Here is a 20,885-nt window from a genome sequence, read left to right as displayed (position 1 = left end):
GAAAAAAGTACAAGTAAATTGCACCAAAAAAACCCAACAGAATATAAATTTCTTCATATTTTCAAAGTATATTTTATACATCAAAAATCTATATGTAATAAAAAAGATATCAACAAAAGTTTTATGACATGTCTAAATATTTTAATGTACTGCTAAGTATTAATACAATTAAATGTTAATATCTGACCATAATATTTGACACGGCAATGTTACTGCTACAACATTTTGATTAAAAATAACTTGACTTTATTCAGACAGGATATTGCGTAATAAGAGATTTTAACGGGCCATAAATCATATATATGAAGCATAATTAATTGCAAATCAATTAAATTCAGCGAATAGATTTGCTATTCCATGATCACACAATGACTTTGCCCAGAGCATTTCCCCCCCCCCATCACACCAACACGGTGACCCAATTAATTTGTGTCAAAACATCGGGCATCAATAGAGTAATTGGAAGGCGAAGAGACCACGGGCGTGCTCATAGTCAGACGTTTATCTGAGACACTTTCGCTAATGGAACAGCGTGATTAGTTTGGTGGCGTCTCAAATGGACCATCTGTCCATCGCTCTGAGCTCAGGGTTGATGCCGCCAGGCTGAAAAATAACCTGGACCCTGTGTTTGCATTCAACAGACGGGCTTCGGCCCAATCCTGCCCTGTACAGCTGTTCCCGAACCTGTGCGTTTAGACTTTTCATACCAAGTCCACAACTGATGCTATTATGTTGCTGTGGCAATTAGTGGCTTACGGAGGCAAACACATTTTCATACAGTACATACACACACAGATGCACCTCTTTACTGAGGATGTTCACAGTATGTAGCGCTGATGAACTGATTGAAACACAACAGGAATATGCCTGCTTATGGACCCTTTGCAGGGCTTGAATGACTACTGTCATGACAACTCTCGAAGTGTTTGGCATGGTAATGGATATGACAATGTTGATATGTTTTGGCAGAATAGATCTACTATGCTGCTACTGCAGAGTACGGGATTTGCTACTGCCAATACACACACGACACGGTGCTGTGAGCAAGACATGCCCGCTGCTGTACAATATAGCGTACATGAATTACCCCGTAGCCGATCTATACAGGTGGAGCTGGGGAAGGTGGAGGGTTTCTGAAAGAGCGCTGCACTGCTACAGCAAATGCTGTCCGAGTATTTAAAGGTTGAGAAGCGATCTCATTGGCTACTGATACAGAAGGAACCAATCAGCTGTGCCCTAAAGAGAATGATGTGATTGCACGCAGATTGAGTTAAGGACCGGTCAGCCTGCGCAATTTCATGACAGAACTTTGTATTTAGCTGAAAAACACAAAAATATACATGCTATTTTATATGTATTTATATGTAAATAGACACTCACTGATACATATCAATGCATGGCCAACTGTATTTTAATTATGAAAAAAAAATACATCTATGAAATCTGTATTTTATGAATTCAAGCAAACAAATCCGTAAACACTTGAATGTATCTGAAGTTTATATAATATGAAATGTATATTTGTAATGTATAAGTTCACATTTCAATTATAGATGTACATTGTTTTTTGTTTTAGAAACAGTCCATTGTGGTATTATATATATATATATATATATATATATATATATATATATATATATATAATGTTGCTGCACACATTTTATTTGATGGGAACAACTATTCAGTGGTTCTGAGGAGAGTCTGTTTGGTTCACAAGATGTCATTAAAATCGTATTTAAATATACTTCCTTTGTGTTGTTTCATTTAAGGTGATTCTACGTTTAAATATTGACAATTACAAGCTTGGGGGAAAATGCAATTAAATTGCGATTAATCACAGCAAATTGTGCAATTAATTAGTAAATTTTTTGTTTTAATCGATTCCCAGCCCTAATGTATATATATATATATATATATGTATGCTATGAAATGTAAGTATCTTACATGAAAACTAATGAATACTAATTAGATCACACTGAAAAACAGCATATTGCCCTAACAATGCAAAACACAGTAATACCAACACCAGAACTGATAAAAAATGGCTTCTTTTGTATTTAATTTTAATTGGTTTTATATTCATTTTATATTAATTTACTCCATTTGGGAAATTAAATTATTAAAGGTGATATGTGTAATGTTTTTATGTTCAAATATTTCTATCTCAGTTTAATGTTCGGTGACAACTGTAAGAAAACCAATACCAATGTATTTCAGTTGTGTGCAGCAACAAAACTCTGGGAATGTGCCATACTGTATCACCTAATCACCTACATCACCTAATCATATGACCAAAATTATGGTGTCATCATTAATCTGGTTCGCTTGCTAACAGTAACACACAGTAAAAGTGCTCCTTTAGCTTGAGCTTGCCAAGCCGGCAGACATATTTAAATGCCTCTCAGTGGTAATTAAACACTAATCCCAATGTCACCTTAATAAAACATCTTTTATTGGTGACATTAAAAGGATTAAGAGGGATGCCCAACATTTCCACACCTCAAAGACAGAGGCGTGAGCTATCGTTGGACTGACGCCCGAGTTCAGTGCCTTCATGATCCAACATTCACCTCTCGTGAGAAGGAATTAGGGAATTATTTTTACATTTTCTGCAAATCGTGTTGTCATTATACTAGCGTCAACTGAATGGTTACCAGGGTGTTGCTATGACTAGTTTCTTATCGATCGTGTCTGTAGTAATGGGACAAAGTTTAATACTACTTTAATAACAAAGAGAACACAACCCTCAGCACTGGCAATTTCATGGGAATTAAGTGGCTTCTGTCTTTTGTTTGCTACATGCCAACAGCACATTATAAGCTTTTACATTTCACATGCTTGTCTCAACTTGAATCATTAATGGCAATCAAATCCCTTGATTCCTTTTGATGATATGCCACAACAATTAAGTCTTTTGCATAAATCTGTATTCAGAAATCTGAAGGGGAAAAAAGGGAAATCTCTTGCAGGTAATGGACTGAAATTAGTTATCAAAGGCAGAAATAAACTATTTAGAGCACTCAAAAGGGACTCTAATACCTTGAAAGTGTCCATGAAAAGGAAGGAAAAAATCAAAAGCAGAAAAATTGTGATTTAGTCTCTGGCACATTGCTAGAGAATTTGTGTTGAATGTTAATCAGGCAAAGAATAAGACGGCTCTGTCAAATCAGAGAAAAATTGCAATCCAACTCCTTTCAGTTTGCAAGGTGTGGATCATGTGACAAGACAAAAACAGCGTCTTGTGATGTGCGGAGGTTCTTTCTGTCGTCTAGGAAGAACAAACACAATAATTGACACACTGCATTACTGCTATATTTAGCTTTACCATGGTGTTCCACCTCTTGTAACTGTAGTAATACTTGCATTATCACTCAACCTGTGAGGTTTCTCTGCTCTTGTACAGTATTATGCAAAATAATAATAAAAAATTATAGAATATCAAGGTTCCTAAACATTACCTGCCAATAATTTCACACCTATCAAGTATTTTTTGCCTTAACCTCACACTTCAGTTTTGAAGCAGATAAACGTATTACTTCAAAACGGTTGAAAATCGGCAGATACGTGGGCTTAGGTAAAGGTGTAGTTATAATTAGCAAAGGTTATATTACAAATAACACATCAATGGCACAACATTTTATCAGGTTTCATTACAACTCTCTTTCCAGAAGTCGTGTTTCCAATGTAGAATGTCAGTAGCACTGCTGCCGTCATCTCCCCTCAGAAGTCAATATTGTGCCAGGAACACAAATGTCAACAGGGAAATTTTCTCGACTGATCCCTGACCCAGAAGTCTGTCCCTTGGGGGCGTCTTGCTGACAAAAGGGTCCTGGCAATGCATGCTTTTCTCTGCAGGGAAATGGACTATAGAATTCGACTGCCTGCTTTCTGACTCAGGTGAGCAGACAGCAAGAGCGTTGGGATTTTGCTCTACTATAGTATGAGAACTTGTCAAGACGTGTACACCCTGTTTAGCGACTGACTTTACTTGCTAAAAATTATTGATAACCTTTTATTTTTTTTTATTTTTTTTACAAAAAGTAAAAGCCCAAAATATCATAATGATTAAATGATGATTTAAAAGGTTAGTTCACTCAGAAATTACAATTATCCCACAATTTACTCACCCTCCTGCCATCCTAGGTGTATATGGCTTTCTTCTTTCAGCCAAACACAATCAGAGTTATATTAAAAAAATATCCTGGCTCTTCCAAGCTTTATAATGGGAGTGAATTGTAACTGAGATTTTGCCCAAAAGCCCAAAAAAGTGCGTCCATCCATCCATCCATCCATCCATCCATCCATCCATCCATCCATCCATCCATCCATCCATCCATCCATCCATCCATCCATCCCCAGAGGGTTAACAAAGGACTTCAAAATTGAAGCGATGCGTTTTTGTAAGAAAAATATAGATAAATATAACTTTATAAACTGTAGCTTCCGGTTCATGAGTTCCAGCGTATGACGTAGGATGTAGGATTAGCGTAAGCTTAGCTGAGAGTAGACGCCTCTCGCGGTTCAAACTAACAGGGCTGGGCAACAAACTCAAGCTCCTCCCACATTTCTCTTTAAAAATTCTCATTTTAGACTTCTAATTTGTGACCGGTTCTTTAATTTAGCTCTATCCTCTGTGCTTCCACGTTCGTCAATACGTCATGCGTCAGGTCAGATGTCACTCTTCGCCGGAACTCAACTCGTGTACAGAAGCCAGTGATTTTAGTTTATAAAATTATAAATATACCGGTATATATATATATATATATATATATATATATATATATATATATATATATATATATATGCATGCTATGAAATGTAAGTATCTTACATGAAAACTAATGAATACTAATTAGATCACACTGAAAAACAGCATATATTTTTTTTACAAAAAACGCATCGCTTCAGAAGGCCTTTATTAACCCACTGGAGTCGTATGGATTACTTTTATGATGGATGGATGCACTTTTTGGGCTTCAAAATCTCATTTACTATTCACTCCCATTATAAACTTGGAAGAGACAGAATATTATTTAATATAACTCCGACTGTGTTTTGGCTGAATGTAGAAAGTCATATAGACCTGGCTTGAGGGTGAGTAAATTATGGGATAATTAAATTTTTTGGGTGAACTATCCCTTTAATGCATTTCATAAAATGCAGATTCAGTGAGGACCAATACATAAGCATAAGTTACATACAATTATGTGCAGCAATAAAAAGACAACACCAACAGTTATTGAAAAATTAAGCAATTTTACATAATTATGAAATTAGCCCTTTATATCATTACGTTTTTATTGTACACACCATGCCAATAAATCTCAACATCTTTCAAACTCTAGTTAACACTCCCACAATTAACGACTTCCATTGCATGACGTGAGAATCATATATTTCCTGGCAGGACGAGACGACTCTGTGCTTTACAATCTCCAGCTTGAGAGAATCCAATCATATGACGGCGCGTAAGGGCCATCTCTCGAGAACCCCCCACCCCCCCGGCTTATCAGGGCCCAACAGAGCAGCCGTGCCTGCAAAGAAATGGGGCCATGTCTTCCATTTCTTTATAGAGGTATTTAACAATTCATTCACCAAGTTTAATAGTGTCTTTCCATGGTTATATCATCCTCCGCCCTGCTGCCCAGGGTGGGTTCTTTGAAAATCAATATCTGTTGGAAGCCTGCCTCAGGAGCTTTGGAAAATCTCAAAGTGGCAGATACCCACAGTGCCACACATTTCACTCGTCTTTGTTCTCTGTTACCCATGCTATTAAACTCTCAGGTTCCATTCCTCGCCTTGGCTTTACAAGGAAGCCCACACTTTCATTTCTGTTTGCATTGTTTTACAGTTTGTTTTCCTTTCTTTCCACGCGAACAAAAAGGAGAAGTGGGAAAAGTGCTGACGAAGCCCCCGCCCTTCCAAAGTGAACTGTGTACCGCTTTGTGATGTCGCCTCAAACTGTGTCCAACCTTTTAGCGTGCAGAAGGTCCAGATGGCCCTGCAGCCTGCAAGACAGATTTTCAGCCGGCCACGCTTTCTGCTCTATCAGCGGGGAGCTGTCAGTCAGATCAGCCTGGCTGGGCCACCAGTGCTGTTAAAAACAATGCCTTTTCATCTATCAGTTGTAAGACTCCCTACACCCCTTCAAAAAATAGCAGGAACAGAGAGCTTTGATTTGGGTCCTTCAACGAAACGAAGGAGAGTTGGGTCACTTAACCCAAAGGGATGGACAATGCACCTGACCCCATTGCCTACAGGGATCATGACAAATTTGTGGCTTGGAACAAATGACCTCCACCATCAGGAAAGAGGTTATGGTGGAATGAGACGACCTGATAAAGCAATGGCCTGATTTTTCAGCTTACTTCGAAAATGAAATGAAAAATGTAAGCTAACTACTTTGAGACTTGAGGTCTATTAGGCTGGGAAAGAGAGAGCGACGAATCTACACATCAACGTCAAAGTCAGACATGCGTCTTTGACCACGATGCAAATGTTTTTTTGTTTTTTTTTGTGTCTTGTGCTTTGAGCACTGCATTTTAAAAATAGTGTCACGATATAATAATAATAATAATAATAATAATAATATGTATTGTGTATAGTTTACCCAAAATGAAAATTACTGTGTGTGAAAATAATTGACAGAGTTTTAGTGTCATTACTACATCCAACTACTATATAATGTGTAATATAATGCAATGGAGGAATATTTGTGGGTCCTGATAATGCCAAATGTCTTGTGTTACCAATAAAAAGTGGCCTATACATTATTTTAAATATCTCTAGTCAGTGAAAGAGTGCAAGCATATTCATCTAAAATAATTCTGTTTTCAGCTTCAGAATCATGAATATTTTTATTCTGGTGTCACTATTGTCCTGTGCATTGGGTTACCAGCACTAAGTCCAAGCCTATTCATTTACACCCACAATGTAATACCAAATTTGTAATTTTAATAATAACCTTTTACCATTTGTCTTGGAGTATCGCAATAATATCGCATCGTGAGTTCAGTATCGTGATATGTATTGAATTGTGACATGAGGGTATCATAACAACCCTATAAAATACAGTATCAAACTTTATGTTGTACTATAGCTATTTTTTAACTGCCCTTACACCCTAGTGCTTTTTCTGTGAACTCAAGTCCTGCGTTCAATTCATTTGGTTGCTGTTTGGTTGGAGAAACCAGCTCACCTCAGTTTACCCCCAAAGGAAAAGGAGGTGGAAGTGAACTTGTCTTTGGACCAAGCAATCAGAAATGAAAACAGTCTTAGCATGATAAATGATTAAGTTACCAAATAAACACGTACAACCAAACAAGCTGAAAAAAAGTTCTTTTCCAGGCCATAACGCAGATGCGCACTAACAAACCTGCAGTGAGGATCGTAATCATACTACAGATGGACTCATCATGCACTTCCGCAGCCGTATAAAACAGATGTTGTTTGGAAGTGTGTGTGTGTATGCGTGTGTGTGAAGCTAGGTTGCAGGGTTTGAAGCCCAATAATTGTCCTGCTCTAGTGAGGGCATCTGATCATCGAGACCTGGCAAACAGATATGAAAGCAGCTTTCGGGATCAGTTCAATCTGTGCCACAGACTATCATGGCACCATGTTGGTTTTGCCCTGCATGGGTTTAATTCTCTCTCCATGTGCACTCAACCTGGTGTTATCTATGCGCCAAGAGGTGCCACGGTGCAATACACTGATCCTGTGCCTGTACTCTTAAAATCTATGTGTCCACTCTGTTTCAGACATTAGGCAGTATATAGTGCCAGTATGTATAGCCTGGTTTCCAGTGTGGAAAATGTGTAAAAAAAAAAACGAGGCCCCAGCTTGTTTTAAAGGCTCAGCATCAATCCCATCTGATTAACCCTCGTGTCAAGATAGAAAAGCACAGATAAGAGGCAAAATGGCTTAATAATGCCAGAGAGGGTGTAAAACACACATCAGGGCCTTTATACATAATGCATCAAATAAAGAGGACAGGGAAGAGGCTCCTTCAAAAGCATAACACGACCTGCCCCTCAGAATGAATTCGTGAGCGGGAGGGAGTTAGCGGGGAAGATTGAGACGCAGAGGAGGTACGGGAAAATGAAGAGGAAAGATTGACGGAGAAAAGGGAAGAGTGTGATGTTCTCTTAATGAGCGCCTCTCGTGTGACCGTAAGGGCTTTTCACGCGTCACTCATTAATCCACTCCTGATTGTGAAGAGCCCTGCAAACGGAAAGGCCACGGAAAACACTATCATCATTACTCCCAGAACGGCACGAATGCCTGGGTCGACATTTGGTAACGCTACGCAGTTTTGTTTTATATGCTGTTTAATGTTGATGATCGCGTTATTTTATGCTATCACTTGTTTCTGCTTCTTCTTCTGTGTTTTGATCAGGAGATTCTGTACTCTTTCAGAAGATGTGTAATAGCGCCCCCTACAGTATAACAGTGAAAACACGGAAAGCTGGAAAATTGGCCCCAATGGTGGATAAATAGTTAACGTATCTTGAATATCAGCTAAAACAAAAAAAGATGAAGCTACCAAAGCTTAAGAAAAAAATTTAAACTGACCAGAAGACCTCACTAACTGACTAGTTAATTGTTGGACAGTTGACAATATGTCCCCCCAAAATTGCAGATTTATTTTTTTATAATATATTTAACATTTATATTCGTATTGCTTGAAATTTTGTCGCTTCATACTGCAATTTGTTTTTAATGTGGAAAGAAAAATTACTTAATGCCCAACACTGAAGCATTAGGATGAGGCGTTAAACAGAATAGCATCCGAAACAAATCAACCTACCAAAGGGAAAGCTAGCACGCACAACTTCAAAAATATTACCTCGACAAGCACCTTCCATGTGCTACCAGAGATGAGACGCGTTCAAACGCCCTGTGAAGTCGCATTTGCTGTCATGTTTGAGGGAGAACGTTCTGACCATCAACCAGAAACATCACAACTCTATCACTTCTGCTTCTCTTGAAGATACCAGAGCACCGCGCACCATCCCAGACATCACTTCAAACCCAGCCTGTTCCCTTTGAACAGACCCTCCATATCTGCTGCCAAACCTGGTAGCCAGAAAACCCTGCCTGAAATTACAAGGTTTAGAGAGTAAAAAATATGACGTTTGAAACAATTTGAGACAATTTCAGCAATTACAGCTGTTGAGAAAGGAAAGAGCAGTCATGTCATTGTCTAACCCTTGGGTACAGCAAGAGCACCAAACCTTTTCATGGACTGCCCTTTCTGTCATGGTCCAATAATCTGGACACTCCTGAGCGCTGATCCCAGCCCTGCAAAAACCTTCCGGCAGGCCATATATCACTCGGTATTGATATAGTTCCACTACACTGCCACACCTGACATTTGATTCATAGCTTCAGGTGTTCTTTTTAAATTCTAAACAGTCAACAAGGAATCAAAGGAAAATGTCAAATGTGCGTTGTGCCGTGTTGGAGATTGGTAAAGCCAGATCGCCTCAAGTAAGTTATTTGGTTGAAACGACACGTACTGATGTGTGATGTAGCCTTCTGTCTTTGTGAGTGATTTTTTGAAATTCGGGATCATAGATACAGTTGGAAAGCAGATCCTGTTAGCGCTGTACCTATATGCGATTAGTTGTGCAAAATCACACAACACAGTGTCTGGACATTCAAGTTTGCAGTGTGCACTAGTGTTGTAGACAATACCGTCTAAACTGAGACCAAGACCAGAGTGTGTTGAGACCAAGACAAGACCGCCTAAACTGAGACCAAGACCAGAGTGTGTTGAGACCAAGACAAGACCGCCTAAACCGAGACCAAGACCAGAGTGTGTTGAGACCAAGACAAGACCGCCTAAACCGAGACCAAGACCAGAGTGTGTTGAGACCAAGACAAGACCGCCTAAACCGAGACCAAGACCAGAGTGTGTTGAGACCAAGACAAGACCGCCTAAACCGAGACCAAGTCGAGATCAAGACCAGAATGTGTTGAGACCAAGAGTTTGTGGGGATTGAGACCAAGACCGGTCTCGAGTACTACAACACTAGTGTGTGCTGTCTAACTGGGCAGTGGTTGGCCAAAATAAGCTTCAATGCAGACCAGACTTTATTCCAATAGTTAAAAGTATGGCTATGCAAATATTATGACACCCTTTTTTCAGGACAAATAATCTAGTAAACACTATGGGCCAGATTTACAGTGCAAACCCACTTTTGGCGTCAGAAAAAACGACTGTCAAAATTGACTAAAGTCACAGTGAAAAATTAGCGCTGAAAAGACGTGGACAGAGTTATTTTTGCGGCTGACCTCATTGCATTTATATGCATTTGTAGGAGTTTTCCTTCCAGAGACAACATTTATGGGAGGAGAGTATTTAAATGAATCACGCAAGGTGATTTACTAAGGTTTGTGCTAGTCAATTTACTCTTATTTGTGCCATTATTTAGCATGTCCTAAACTAGATGCTAATTTTCACTGCTCTTCATAGATGGTCATTATGGAAATACTCCGGCTGTGTCTGTGATCTTTAACGTGTACGTCGTCAGTAGATCACGAGCAGAACTTTCCTCTCCCATTGACGCTTTTATGGGACATTGGGATTGCGCTCTTATGCTATTTTGCCCTGTTTAGTAAATCTGGCCCTATAAGTGCAAGGTTCATATGCGTTTAAGTCAGTTTTCAGGTTCAAACGCTCCTTCAGATCCCAAAAGAAAATAACAAATGGTGATAATACACTCACTGTGTGCTGTAATACTACTGAAAAATCAAGATCCTAACCTTTATCTCCATACTGAAATCTCAGAATGGGTAGACAGTGATTCATCTTTAATGAATCGTTAAAATATTAGTGTCCAGAACACTGTGAGTCCGGAGACTGTATTAAATTAGTTTTTTTTAAAGCTTAGCTTAAAGGTATGCTATAAATAAATAGTGCTCATTAACAGCTATTGAGGTATTCTTACTTGAAATGGACACTTGGACACGGAAACACTGTTCAATACCGTATGATTTAACAAGTGGAAAAAGTAATTCATCTTTCAAATAATGTGTTTCAACTAACACGCTCCAATAGCAGTCTAAAATAGCACTACAACCCAGAAGCCTCCTGTGAATGAGACCAGACTGGCACAAACATTTGAAGAAAGTGAAACGGGAGGAAGAGGTTAAACAGACAAACTGAAAATGTACTGTATGCTTCTTTCACTCAATTACACTTCATAGTTGAGACATTCATAGACAGAATGCATTGTACTAACACAACAAGACAATGCTCTCAGAAACTCATGCCCATGAACTTCCACGTTTCGCATCGTATCCGACATTTATTAAGCCCGCATATCAAAGCGTGGCCTCTCACGACACAGATTTCCTTCATTAGCCACTGCTTTGCCCGGGACGCTTCACACTCGCTGTAGCGACATGCTAAGTCAATTACAGTATCACTACTTCTCGCTGTTTCTCTTCAAGTGGATCACCCAGGGACGTGTCATTGTTATGAGACGTAACCTTCGCATCCTAATACGCGCCTGTACAGCAGATGCTTTGATTTACAGCTCTGAACCGCAGTCCCAACGGCTTCACCTGTGATTGGAGTCGACGTGTAAAGCTAACTGCTAAGGTCAGACCTCACTAACCCACCCTCCAGCTCTCTCCGGGAGAGAGTTCTGCTTCTAACGAATGTTTTACAGTTCTGGTTAATGGCTGTGTGTGTGTGTGTGTGTGTGTGTGGTGATCGAGGAAGAAGAACAGGGAATTCTTTTGCAGACAGTGTATCGGCCTCCAAACTGTGCACTGACACTTAAGACTGTCATTAGAGGCTCTGTATAAAAATCGAAAAGTCCTAATTTGACATGGCAGTCACCGAGGCATGCACAGGGAGAGATGTCCACGTCCAAAATATCTTAATGGTCTTGTAGCTCTGTGAGCAATTTCATAAGTATCCCAGCAGAGGGAGCTGAAAGAAGCTCTCGGAGACTAAAAGCGCGCTGTCATTATTCATTTATCTGTCCGTGTGGGGGTACGTACACTAGTGTGATCTCCATTAGCAGAGGTGAGCTTTGAGAATGTCAGTGCTGCATATACTGAGTGACAGGGAAGCTCTGATTTAGAGATGCAGGAAATGGAATTTTCCTGTTCATGTTGAGGTGGCGAGGCAAACCAGATTACCGCAAATGCTACACTGTACATGTCATAAAGTTGTTTGAAAGGCAAAAAGGGCTCAAAAGGATGCAGGCTAAAATAGTTTGACAGTTATTATAAATGTATTTATAGAATGAAAAAGCACAGATGACTTTACACAGTGGTCTAAAAAGCAGCACTGCTTCTTAGGTAAGTTCAGCGGTGAAGTTTATGGGTCGTTTCAAACCCATATGACTTTCTACTGTGGAAAACTAAAGGAAATATTCTGAAGAAGAATTGATCTAAAAGGATAAAGAAAAAGTGCACAATAAAACAATATGACAACTATATACTTTTATATACAACTATATTCCAAGTTCAATGGGACACGACAACAAATAATTTTCTTAAAAAATCTTTTTATCTTTTTTTCAGTAAAAAAAATAAGGAGAGGTCCATTCATTGAGAATTTGTGCCCATGGATTATAAATTTGTGGCCACATTTGATTAATTATTTACTTTATATATTAGTAATACAAAAAAATACTTTTTTTTTTTTAAATACACCACAAAAAAAAAAAAAAAAAACTAAATATAAATATATATAAAAAATATATATATATTTTTTTTTTACAATTTTTTGTTTGTATTTTTAGTATTTTCTTGCATAGTAATATACATTTTATTTTATATATATATATATATACATTAGAGCAAAAAAATCTAATTTAAAATATATTCTCAGATAAATTACTTTGTTTTAAATATATATTTTACTGTTAAACAAGAAAAGAAAATCAGTGAAAGCTGATTTTTTTTTTTCCTAATTTCTCTTTTCAGTTCCACAGAAGAAAGAAAATCAAATGGATTTGGAACGACATGAGAGTGAGTAAAAGATTTTCATTTTTTGGGGTGAACTATCCCTTATAAAATTCTTACAAAAGTTAAAAGAGTGAGTCATTATACCAGAAACTGCCCATCTTCCTTAAACAATTAATGAATTCAAATGGAAGAGATGCTCTGTGAGTCATATCAGCCATGCTCTGAATATCACAATGTTCTCTTAAAGTGAGTGCAAGCATTCTTGGTCAGGAATGAAGATTAAGCTCATAACAGCCGATTCATCTTGAATTACCAATTGGTATTCAAAGACGAGCACTTCCTGTGCCTCAGGAAATGACATAATGTGAAAGGTTGAAAGGTGACCCACTAATCCTATCCTGTTTTTGCATCATCTCTGACATCTTTGATATGCTGCTCATGTCACTATGCAGAAGATAGATGGCGAACACAACTAAAAATACAACTGAATGAGGTCAAAGGCTCTTATGGGACCTGAATTCAGCAGCAAGTTAATGCACAATCATTTGCATCTGTTCCGAATACAGTGCGACGGCCAGCAGTCTGGAACAGTGGCACAGCAGAGTGAAAACTCAAAGAAACAGTCAATTATGAGGCCAAGACTTGTGCAATTTTTCATGCTGTGTTGAAGAACGCAGTGTGGTATATCAACAAGCTGCAAAAAACACAATAAAGAGCAAAAAACTGGAAAAAAAAAGAGTTGCAAAATGCAACAAAAATACCAGAGAAATGACTAAACACGAGCCTTGCGCCTTGCACGCGCTGAATTATGACCCAACAGGCCGAGAGGACATTCTGCATGCCCATGCCCCGCAACCAATCTGACGCCTAATTAATCCTGAAGGTCTTTTAGTTCCAACCCCCTCTCTCGTCCTGTCTTTAGGTCCATTTCTTTTTACCTGCTCATTCCTCATGTGTCTATGCGTGATCAGTTCTAGCCTGTAGACAAACAGCACTCGCGCTTGCAGTGCTGTGCTAGGCCAGAGCCTAAAGGCATGTGTGTGTGTGTGTGTGTGATGAAATAGGCATGTGTGAAAACAGCGGCCATTTGTTTTAATGTGATCCTTCTCACAGTTGTTTAATAAATGCATACCTAGGTGTGTATGGGTGCATGGATTTCATAATTTATTTTAGGGATCAATCATGTGGAGGGTTAGGTTTACGGGTAGGAATAGGGTTGTGGACAGGAATGTTGTTCCAGGATCAACAATAGATATTGATCCAGGAACACGTCTTACTTGGCTAAATAACAGCGCCCTTAATTGCTCTTCCCCAAAATGCATGAACATGCAGTGCAAGAGTGTATGTCTCTTACTCATAGTTGAAGTGAAGCAAAGTAATGCTTTGTGAAAAATAAAGAAAGATGACAACGAATGACAACACACCAGCTCCAAACAAACAATGACACTCAAAACTCCTGTAACTACAGCTAACATTACAAACACAGCATATATTGGTTCTGTGAAACATAGCAAAACCAATGTAACAGAAACACGCAACCTCGACGTCCGTTTTCAGGGTTCAGCGCTGGAAAGCTTTTCTAATATTAACGTGGATCCAAAAGCTCTTGCCTGATCAGCACCCTTCTTTTTCAAGTGATATTCCTCTGAACTTTTCTCTTTTGTAATGTCTCTCAGCCATCTCTCTTTCTACAGTCTTACTTTAAATCTCCCTCTTGGTCACTCTCTCTCCTCCCCCATCACGAATGGACACGCCCCCTACCGCTGATTGGCTCACTCTCTCTCCTCCCCCATCATGAGTGGACACCCCCTACTGCAGATTGGCTCACTCTCTCTCCTCCCCCATCATGAATGGACACGCCCCCTTCCGCTGATTGGCTCACTCTCTCTCCTCCCCCATCATGAATGTCCTTGGAAATGTCCCACACATGTCATGCTGGGAAAACAGTTTGTATATTAAGTCCACGAATTAGCAATTCGTCCCCACGACTTACTAATATGTCAGCAAGTTTTACTAATTCGTTCCCTCATTTTAAGCAAATTGTGCGCACACTATAATAATTTGTTCCCTCTATTTACAAAAGCGTGGCCACACTGTAATAATTCGTTCTCTTGTTATAATTAAATCTATACAAGGGAGCAAATTATCAATCATGGCCATGATATTCTAAAACAAGACAACAAATTCTTACTTCGTGGGAATTAATTCTTAATGCATGGCCACGATATTTTTGTCCCTATATGTCGTGTGCGGTGCTCCGTGAGCACAATCAATTGAGTTTGAAATTCATGGGCTTTATAGTAGCCTACAGTTAGGCTAAAGAATTAATGTATGCAATAGTACATTTAATTATTTATTAAACATCAGTGCCATTTTATAAAGTCAATCAGCCAATCAATGCAAATTTCTGCTTCAACACCACCACTTAACCCTGGTCAAAAAACGAATGCATGACCTCTCATTGCTCATGGGCTTATGTTACGGATAATGAGTGGTTTTCATATATATATATATATATAATTCAAAAAATAATTATATACATTTTCAATTATATATATAAATATATATATGAAAACCACTCATTATCCGTAGCATAAGCCCATGAGCAATGAGAGGTCATGCATTCGTTTTTTGACCAGGGTTAAAGGGATAGTTCACTTTGAAATTAATTTTTGGTATGTGTTAGCTTACCTCAAGGGAATCCAAGATGTAGGTGTCTTTTTTTCCGCAGTAGTTTCAATTTTAATATTTTTAGGTCAAACCGTTCTTGTCTGTCAGTCATATAATGCAGGTCTATGGTCACTGTCTCAAAACACATGCACAGAGTCCAAATTAAAACAATTCCCCGTCGTCCAAATTAAACAATTCCCCATCGTAAGTACACATTGATGGCCTAAGACACGAAACGAGCGGTTTGTGTGAGAAAACGAACAGTATTTATATAGTTTTTACATCTTTGACATGGCTGTGTATAAGAGGTAAAAACGATATAAATACTGTTCGTTTTCTCACACAAACCACTCGTTTCGTGTCTTAGGCCATCAATGTGTACTTACGATGGGGAATTGTTTAATTTGGACGACGGGGAATTGTTTTAATTTGGACTCTGTGCTTGTGTTTTGAGATAATGACCATAGACCTGCATTATATGACTGACAGACAAGAACGGTTTGACCTAAAAATATAAAAATTGAAACTACTGCGGAAAAAAAGACACCTACATCTTGGATGCCCTTGAGGTAAGCTAAAACATACCAAAAATTAATTTCAAAGTGAACTATCCCTTTAAGTGGTGGTGTTGAAGCAGAAATTTGCATTGATTGGCTGATTTCACTTAAATGACAATTAATAGGTCATTTTCATTGCCATTTAAGTGAAATTACTGAACTTAAATATACGAGCTTGATAAAAATGATCATTCTAGAAGAAAATTTCAGAAGGCACTTAGAGGTTTTTGCATCTGAACTCTTCATATTTATATTTATATTTATATTTATATTTATATATATATATAGTATATATTATATATATTATATTATATATATATTATATATATATATATATATATATATTATATATATATATATATATATATATATATATATATATATATTATATTATATATTATATATATTATATATTATATATATTATATAATATATATATATATATATATATATATATATATATATATATATAAACATTATAAAGTCAGTTTTGTTAAAAACAAAGAGGCTTGAGGTTAGGGAGGGATTCACATTGAAAGTACTGGGGTTGATTTCTCACGGGAACGCTGGCGAGATGGGAATCCAGTCTCCGTGGAGGCTAATGTGTGTACTGTAAAAGGACAGGAGAAACTAGAAGTCGTCTACATGTACATACACAGTCTAACTAGGTGTTCAGATAGGTTCCTCTGGTCTCTTCTCTTCCACCTGGTTCAGTGAGATAACCCCCCCCACCCACACACACACACGCACGCATGCATACACACACACACACACACACACACACACACACACACACACACACACACACACACACACACACACACACACACACACACACACACACACACACACACACACACACACACACACACACACACACACATACACACACGCACACGCACACACAAACACAGTCTGTGATTTATCGGAGCCTGTTTGCTAGCTGAGTGTCTATGGCACAGTAATGAACTTGATTATGCTTTTAATGAAGTGTGAGCATATCATTTGGAGGTGATTATGAGCATGCGCTGATCACAGGAGACCGTCAGGTGTAGGAGATGATGAGTATTTGTGTGTGTGGATTTAAGACTGCCATCAATCCGGATGATTACAGGGGAAGAGGGAGGCAGTTGAGCGGAGTCAGACTCCAGCCTCAGCAACAGACCTTCAGACTCAGGGCTTTTCTATGTGGCACTGAAAGCATCAGGAGGTCAAATTAATTATTACATAAACTGTTTAATATTCCATTCATTTTATATGACCTTTAACAGTTTTTAACACTACTTAAAGTGCCTCCATTATGCTATTTTAAAGCTCCCTAATTTTGTTTTGGAGGTGTCCTACAATAGTTTTACATGCATCCAAGGTCAAAAAACACTTTCATTTTTTCATAATATAGATTGCAGCATTAGCTCTTTTCTCACAGTGTCTGAAACGGTTCGATAAAAGAACTGGAGTGCGTTTCCCGAAAGCATCGTTGGCCAACTATGGTCGCAAGTTCATCGCAATGTCCATTGAACTCTATTGGTAACGACGGAACTTGCGACCATAGTTGGCCAACGATGCTTTCGGGAAACCCACCCCAGGTCTCTCCTTTCTGAGATCCTGCTCTGCTCTGATTGGTCAGATGGCTCAGTCTATTGTGATTGGTCGACCGCTTACAGCATGTGTCGGAAACGAAACGCCCATTACAATATCTGGATTTCAGCTCTGGAGGCTTCCTCAATCCTCAGTTATGTACACACGATGATGTTGATTTTACCATATCAATTTTAGCGCGAGTCTGATAATGAAACATTGGAAGAGCTAGTTGATCAACCCGAACCTCCATCGCATGAACAACTTAAGACTTTTCTCAGGACGTTTTCAAAAAATTCGCAATAACCTTGTAGAGATTTGAAAAGCAGTCGTCAGTAAAATGACGGGAACACATCAGTTTAACCACTGACTCTTCACATTCTCATCCTTTGGAAGTGTTTATAAAGAGAATTTGCTTTTGCAGAGCAGAAAACTGCGTCTTCTCGACATGTACACAACAGTGTTTGAGGGTCAAAGTAGACATTGTTCACGAGCAGCCAATGAAGACCATAGGCTGCCATTATGCAAATTTGTTTCATACCTGCATAGATATGTTACGAAAGTGAGAATGGAATTGATGTCAACTTGTTTCAGTCAGATCAGAATTTAATCTTTCTTTTGGGACTCAATAACTTTATTTGTTCTTCACTTTGAAACTACAATATTTAGAGAAATTGAGAAAAAGTTGACATTATTGACTTGTCTTCCTGTCATGCTGCAGAAAGTATCCAAATTATGTAAATGTTTTGGGTGTTTCGTTGTAATTTTTTATTTTTTTGTAATTGGGGAAAATCAATTGGTAACAGGGGTTCCCGTAAAATGTAGGGCACAGCTGAATGCGTTTTGGTCATTAAAATGAGTAAATAATTTAAAATAATTGTATTCACCTCGTTGTATGATTTTAATTGTAAAATACAGTCAAGAAGTTCATGACCTCTGAATTGGAAAGGGCCAAAATCACCATTGTTAGAGGGCATTCAGACATTTGATGTATTTGAAATACCCATTTTAATTTTTATACCACATAATAGTGTGTCTAGCATATCTAATAGTTCTCATCACAAAAAAGTGGAAACTCAAGGGGGAAAAAAGTCATGGGATAGGCATGCATGTGTGCGTTTATGTGTGTGTGTCCTGGTAAATCCTACATTATGGGGACAAAATGTCCCCACAAAGGTGGCAATATCTGAAATGCTTGGTCCCCATGAGGAAAACACTTTATAAATCATACTAAGTGATGTTTTGGGAAAATCTAAAAATGCAGAAAGTTTTCTGTGATGGGCAGGTTTAGAGGTAGGGTTAGTGTAAGAGGATAGAAAGTTTGTACAGAATAAAAAATCATTATGTCTAAGGAAAGTCTACATAAAACACGAAAACCCAATATCTTTTTGCATAGGGATAAGATAGTTTGTGATGATGATATCCTTTTGGGTGGTAAAGTGCTCCTATTATATTTCAAAACATTATCATAGAGAAACAAGCAAACAGGAGATTGCACTTAAAGCTGATGTGATTTAAGCCAGTTTAATGTTGTAGTAGAGACTTCTACAAGTGAGACATTTGCAGGTTGGTTTCTTGTAGAGTGAAAACACTACAGCTCTGTGATGCTATCAATACATCGCTCTGTTTGTTTGAGCGCTCCGCCAATCACTTCTCAAATAATGAACAGATGCAATTACCAAATTTGTAAGAATGGTTTAGGGAATAATTGGAGACAGATTAATGAACACCTGAGGTTGTTGATATAAAGTAGTAAAAACCGGAAAGTTTTCAATAATTTGCGTCACTGCAAACACTTTTGATTGTTATTGTTAGCTAGCAGGCTGAGCGAATGTTGATGACCTTGATACACGGTAAATATGCCAATTAAAATGATCTCATCTAAAATATTTTGAGACTGATGTCAGTGATATATTTAAACAATATTCTTTATTTTCTTTCTTAATAATATATATATAAAAAATAAACAATGTCTGTGATGTGGAGATCCTCTAGTCGACGCTGATAATGTTAATCAATTATGCTCATAATTTGTGTTTCACACTTTGCAATCTGTATTCTCTCTCACTCTCTTACCATCCTGCCATCTCTAATTTTTTTTGTGGCAGTCTTAATTAATGATTTTTGCTTCACGGCTGCTGGAGGGTTGTTTATATCTGGTGTGATTAAGTCAGAGGGTTAAAAACAGAGAGAGAGAGAGAGAGAGAAAGAGAGAGAGAGAGAGAGAGAGAGAGAGAGAGAGAGAGAGAGAGAGAGAGAGAGAGAGAGAGAGAGAGAGAGAGAGAGAGAGAGAGAGAGAGAGAGAGAAAGGAAGACAGGGACAAAATAATCACCAAATGGCAGGCTGGTGGACAAGGTCACCTTCACGTGTATGAAAACAGTCTTAATTCACTCTGCTGGGGAAATTACCATGCTAGATTAGTCAAAGTCCATGCATACTTTCTGCATCCATATATCAAAAGAGCAGCATAATTCACTGGAGCAGAAAGCAAGACACCTACATGTTGTCGTTTCCCAATGAGAAATCTCAAAGGCATGAGAAACGTACCAGACAAAATATAGAGCGACTTAACAAACATAGATTTTCTTCTATTTAGATGTTATTGTTTTGTATATTATTTTTGGTATGTAACTATGCAATAACAGAGAAAGGCATATTGGCTAATGTAATCATGTTTGTTTTTACAGTCTCAATTCCCATGCTAAAAAAATCCCTGCTAGTGATGTTGAGCATATTAAGTAAATTGAACCTGACCATCTCAGTTTGCTCATCTCATATTCTCTTGAATGTTATTGTCCTTCCATTATTTCCATGTAACACTTCAATTCCCATTCCACCCTGATCGTTTCTCCTTTCTGACTTTCTGACATCCTTTAACACTCCCCCAGCTGGCTCTGCCCAACACAACGCTTCCCTTACTGAGGGTAAAACCTCTCTCCATCTCTGATTCCAACCTTTAACTGTAACTGGTTGCAATTAAGGAGAGAAAGGATCAATTCACAACAGTGTGTATCCTTATCTAACAAAACTCAAAACACTCAGAACATTAGGAAACAAAACAAACGCTATACACATGACGAGAACTGACAATGGACTGAAGGAAACGCAGAGCATTAATACACACACCAAACTAATCAACAAAAAGAACA

General features: G+C 38.2%; 1 protein-coding gene across 1 annotated transcript in view; it reads right to left on the bottom strand.

Moving 5' to 3' along the window:
- Positions 1-20,885, bottom strand: part of adarb2 (adenosine deaminase RNA specific B2 (inactive)) — a 194,125-nt gene that overhangs the window by 37,061 nt on the left and 136,179 nt on the right. The gene's annotated exons all lie outside the window — the stretch shown is intronic.

Source organism: Leuciscus leuciscus (assembly GCF_965113295.1).
Source record: "Leuciscus leuciscus genome assembly, chromosome: 11".
Lineage (NCBI taxonomy): Eukaryota > Metazoa > Chordata > Actinopteri > Cypriniformes > Leuciscidae > Leuciscus > Leuciscus leuciscus.
This window is presented reverse-complemented; position numbering and strand designations above follow the sequence as displayed.